This window comes from Lolium rigidum, chromosome 7, assembly GCF_022539505.1.
Source record: "Lolium rigidum isolate FL_2022 chromosome 7, APGP_CSIRO_Lrig_0.1, whole genome shotgun sequence".
Taxonomy (NCBI): domain Eukaryota; kingdom Viridiplantae; phylum Streptophyta; class Magnoliopsida; order Poales; family Poaceae; genus Lolium; species Lolium rigidum.
The window spans coordinates 265,012,699-265,018,457 of NC_061514.1; positions in this window are offsets into that span (position 1 = coordinate 265,012,699).

Here is a 5,759-nt window from a genome sequence, read left to right on the forward strand (position 1 = left end):
CATGTCCGTCTTGTCTGAAGTAAGAGAGATCTACCACCTTAATGGTTGGAGCATGCATATTGTTAGAGAAGAACATTGGGCCGCTAACTAAAGCCATGAATCATGGTGGAAGTTTCACTTTTGGACATATATCCTCAATCTCATATGAGAATAATAATTGTTGCCACATGCTTATGCATTAAAGAGGAGTCCATTATCTGTTGTCCATGTTGTCCCGGTATGGATGTCTAAGTTGAGAATAATCAAAAGCAAGAAATCCAAAATGCGAGCTTTCTCCTTAGACCTTTGTACAGGCGGCATGGAGGTACCCCATTGTGACACTTGGTTAAAACATGTGCATTGCAAAGATCCGGTAGTCCAAGCTAATTAGGACAAGGTGCGGGCACTATTAGTATACTATGCATGAGACTTGCAACTTGTAAGATATAATTTACATAACTCATATGCTTTATTACTACCGTTGACAAAATTGTTTCATGTTTTCAAAATAAAAGCTCTAGCACAAATATAGCAATCGATGCTTTCCTCTTTGAAGGACCATTCTTTTTACTTTTATGTTGAGTCAGTTCACCTATCTCTCTCCACCTCAAGAAGAAAACACTTGTGAACTGTGCATTGATTCCTACATACTTGCATATTGCACTTGTTATATTACTCTATGTTTGTCGTGGATGTAACCACGGCAGATGCTACAGGGGGTAGCACTTCGTTGATGCGAGGGGAAGGGAACATCGCCATCTACGGGTCGAGGTGCAAGGGACGCAAGGTTTTACCCAGGTTCAGCCCCTCCGGAGAGTAAAAGGCCTACGTCCTGCTAGATCTTATTGCTCAGTGGAAAATTACAATGGGAGGGGGCTCAGTCGGCGTGGAGCCAAGAGCTTACAAAAGGGGAGATTGGATCTCAGATGATGTGTCTTCTAGGGTCTAGCTCGGGGGTTTATATTTCCACCCCCGGCCTAGGGTTACAAAGAGATAACACCGAATCGTATCAGTTACTAGAAATCCGGGATACCGCACCCTTCTTCAAGCAATCTCTATCTCGAACCGAGCAGATCTTCTCCTTAGGACTTCGGCCCAGTCTCCTTCGGGCCCAGTCGGTTGGGCGACTGGCGATCCTCCCTGGGCCTTCATCCTCATGGCGAGTGAGACTGGCGACCCACCCCCTATGGGCATACCCCCATCAGTAGTCCCCGAGCGCGGTGGTGACGAAGTGTAGATCCGGAACGGGTCACGGAGAGGCACGAAGGCGGATCGAGGTGAATCGCCGCCGGGCTCCCGAAGTAAACTCCAGCGGATCGCTAGCCTTCACTCGCCTGAACTTGATGAGCCACTCGACGCAGGACAGTCGGCGTCGTGCCAGTCGTCGTATGGCAGTCGGCGCATGCCAGTCGCCGCAGGTCAGTCGGCGTAAGTCTCGTGCGCGGACACGTGGAGGAGGCAACGGCTAGATTTCACGTTGACCGAGGTGCAGACCGTTTGCGTGGAGTTGACCGTTGGGCCCGATGGGACGGTTAACGGCTAGTCTTAACGCCCGTTCCGCTGATCCCGCCGCCGATCCTGACCGTTAATCACGGGGCGGCGATCTCGCGGCGAATCAACGGGTGGATTTGGTGCTTATCTGGGGCGAGTGCAGCGACATAAAAGGCCGAACCCGGGGTTAGGGCTTATCACTCCGCCACATTCTTCCTTCATTCTCTTCTCTTTTTGCCAAGAGCTCCCGAGCGCAACCATGGCGGCGAGAGCCTGGGGCAAGTCCAAGGTCACGCGCGAGTCCCTTCTTCCGTACGTCGCCTCCGGGGTCATCCCCGAGTTCAAACAGGAGCGCTGGCGAGTTCCGCCGGCGAACGAGGTGGAGCCGCTCCCGAGGCCGGGCGAGTTCGTGCTTTTCCTCGGCTTCCCGGATCGCGGATTCGCGCTCCCGTCCTCCGACTTCATCCGCCAGTTGTTGGCCTTCTACGGCATCAAGATATGCGACCTGGGGCCGCACAGTGTACAGCAGATCTCCCTGTTCGTAGCACTGTGCGAGTGCTACCTGGGTTGCCCGCCGTACTTCCCGCTGTGGGTATCAATCTTCCACGGGCGGGCGACCCGGGCCAGCAAGAGCAGCGAGGCGCTGATCCGAATGGCGGGATCACCTTCCAGGTGAAGTCCGAGGAGAGCTTCATCGACATGGCGCTCCCCAAGAAGGCACAGTCGCAGTGGCGCCGCTTCTGGTTCTACGCCAAGGAGTACACTCCCCCCGGCGAGGTTTGCATTCCTCAGTACGACGCCGAGCCCAGCGTCCCGCGGCGCCTCAACGTCCGGTCGTTGCCGCGCGAGCAGGAGGAGGTGGTGAAGGGGATGCGCCAGGCGATCCAGGCCCTGAAGGACACGGGCCTGACGGCGGCCAACATGTACAACTCGCTGGCTCGGCCGCCGGCTGATCCCCCTGCGGTGCCGAGCCCACTTCATGTGGGAGTACCGGGGGCAAACGACTGCACCCGGTCGACGGCGACCGAGTGGGATGAAGGCGAGTACCGAAAGGCGCTCGCCAAGATTACCACGGCCTCCTTTACCTCCTTCGAGGACGGCTTACAGCCCTTCTCCGAGGACAACCCGGCGCCTCAGGTATTGACCTGTCCGACAGCTCCGGATGCTTAGGTAGTGTTTCTCATTTCTAACTTGTTTCCTTGACTCAAATGCAGCGGTGGCTGAAGGTCGCCGACCATCTCCCCCCTCTCGCCGGGAAGGAGCCTCCGGAAATGACCGAAGGCAAGGAGGAGGAGGTAGACGACGAGGAGGAGCGCACCGAGTCGGACTCCGAAGCGCGAGACTTCGTACGACTCCCGCGCGGATCGAAGAGGGGCGCCGTGTCTTCATCACAGGGTGCTCCGAAGTCGCATGAAGGTGAAGGGGACGAGGAGGCGACCTCTCGCCCGGAGGAGAGGGAGCCTTCAAAGGAAGGGGCCGAGCCGCTGCCCAAGCGGCTGCGCCCCACTATCCTGGAGGGTTCCATAAAGCTTCAGTGCCCCTTGAAGGACGCGAACGACGCTGGAGCCCGAGCCGGCCCGGGCGTGAAAGCGATCCCCACGGTGAAGTAAGTACTTCTTGTCGAACTTGTTCTCTTCATGGCGAGACTGGCTAGTAACCCGCCTCGCTTCCCTGCAGGTCCAAGAGGAAGGTCCTGGCGCGACCGGCTCCGACTGGGGCGGCGGCCACGAGGGCGGCTGAAGCGAAGAAGGCGGCCGAGCTGAAGAAGGCCACGGAGAAGAAAGCGGCGCCTTCCGACCTTGGAGGCACGGGGTCGGCTCGGGAGGAGCCTGTGGCTGCGAGCCGGGCTGAGAAGGCGAGCGCCAGCCGTGCCGATCTCACCGCCAACGTTTTCCCCTTGCCCAGCGTGGGTCGCGAGGCCCTGGCAAGTGCGGCGATGGGACCGAGCGCCGCTCCCCCCTTGGTAGAGGAGGATCCGGCGGGCGTCGGCGCGACTGAGGGTCAAAGGGCGCCCGAAGTCGAGGACGACACCGCCGAGGAGGGCGGCCTCTCGGTGCCGATGAAGGAACGCCGGTCCAAGGCCGCCAGAGACCGAGTCCACCCTGGCGACCCCGAGGCGGGGGCAGATGGGGCACCGTCGACCGAGGCGGTGATGCAGGCAGGTGCAGCGGCCGATTCGCGCCGCCGTCCACCTTCTACCTTGTCCTTCACTGAGCTCCACGCGGTGCTTGGTGAAGTGCATGTGGTGAGTCTTCCTGAACTTGCAGCCCAGTCATCCCCCAGTCCCCGAGGGTCGGCTTGGCCTGTAGGGGCGAGTCGAGTCTTCTTCGTCCTTCCTGGACTGTGTTTGCTGACCTTCGCGTTGGTTTTATGCAGGCGGAGGTTAAGCGACTGACCGCGCTCGTGGAGGAGGCGGCGCAAAAGAACCGGAAGCTCATCGCTCTGGGCAGTAAGTCATACCCGCTCGCTTTCCCCTCCCAATCACGCTTGCCTTGTTTGTAATTTTGGTCTCACCGCCCCCCTTTTTTTGTAGCAGAGGCGCAGGCGAAGGCGCTTGCCGAGGCTCGGGAAGGGTTCGTCAAGGAATCCTTCTACCGCGAAGCCGAATTCCGGGCGCAGCAGGCCGAAGAGGCCCGGAAGAAGGCGAAGGCGGAGGTGGCGGACCTGACGAAGGTCCTGGAGCAAAAGGGGCGGGAGCTGGAAGATGTCATCGCCGAGTACAAGTTGAAGGCCGGAGGCCGCGACGGAGGCACGGGATTCCGCACGCGGGACCGCCGCAGCTCCGCGAGAAGAAGTCGCGGCCTTGAAGCAGCAGCATGCCAAGGAGTTGGCCGCGGAGAAGGAGGCGTCCGAGGGCATCGTCCTGGCGGTGCAGGCCGAGAAGACCAGCTTCGAGGCCTTCGTCCGCGAGATGTCGCGACAGCTGCTTGGTAGGTTTCCGTGTTCCCCCTGTTGTGTTTTTGTCGATTGCCATGGCGGCGAGTCCCCGAGTGTGGCGAGTCGGCTTCAGGAGCTAGTCCCCGAGCCTAGCGAGGCGACGGCGGGGGTCATTCCCCGGGCGTGGCGAGTCGGCTTCGGGACCCAGTCCCCGAGCGTGGCGAGTCGACGTCGGGGGTCAGTCCCCGGGCGCGGCGAGTCGGCTTCGGGACCCAGTCCCCGAGCATGGCGAGTCGGCGTCGGGGGTCAGTCCCCGGGCGCGGCGAGTCGGCGTCGAGACCCAGTCCCCGAGCATGGCGAGTCGGCGTCAGGGGTCAGTCCCCGGGCGATCCCGTGCGTGGCGGGTTGGTGTGGAGGGCGAGTTCTCACTTCTCGTTCTTTTGTTGTTGGTTGTAGGTACGAGCGACTTCACGGAGACGGCGACTCCACGGGAGTGCTTGTCGACCGCGACCCCGCGCATCATTGCTCGCGCGGGGAGATATCGGCGGCGCTCCAGTACTTGAGTCCGCGGGAGGTGATTCCGCGGGACACGCCGTCCGTCTTCAAGGCCGTGTCCAACATCCCGGCTGTTGTCGACTGGCTTCGCCGCTCCTCCTGCCGCGTTGGCATTACCATGGCTTTGAGCATGGTGCTGGCGCACTACTCCGAGGGGTTCGACGTGGAGGAGGTCACCGCTGGCTTCCCCTCGGAGACTGGTGAATTCGATGTCGCCGAGGTGCCGCGCTTGATGGAGGCGGTGCGCCCTTTGCCGACCGGGTGCCGGCGACCGCTGACTTGGAGACTCACATCCCCAGCCAGGCGGCGCCTGGGGACGCGGAGAAGGAGGCTAGTCCGGTGGACTACCCCGCGGAGCGCCTCTTCCATGCCGCGGCCACCGGCTCCTTGTCGACGTACCCGGTCGTCCTGTACACGCCGAAGTTTCGTCATGGCGATGGCGGCGCCGAGCCTGTGTTAGAGGAAGCTCCGGGGCCGTCCCAGTAGGTTCTTGAGCCTCTGTGTAAGAAGTAACTTGAATTCCCGCGAGCGGGTGTCAGTTGTAAATACAGTGGTAGCTTTTCCGTAACTATAATTCGATGGTTGCTTTTGTATTTATGTTATTATGGCGGCGATGCTTTGGAGTTGGGTCCGACTCTCCATGGCCTTCAGGCCAGTCGCCTTGCGACCCCGATGAAGGCTATCGACTTGACTGTTTTCCTTGTCGAGCTGGGCGTCCCCAGTCGCAGTACGTAGTCGTTATAGTGCGGATAGCAGCCTCATGGGTGGAGTAGTGGTGAGTTTGTAGTTGCGCTGTTTGTATGTAGCGCGCCACTCGTCGTGGCTCGGTGAGCCAGTCGCTAGGCGACTCCAAAGGG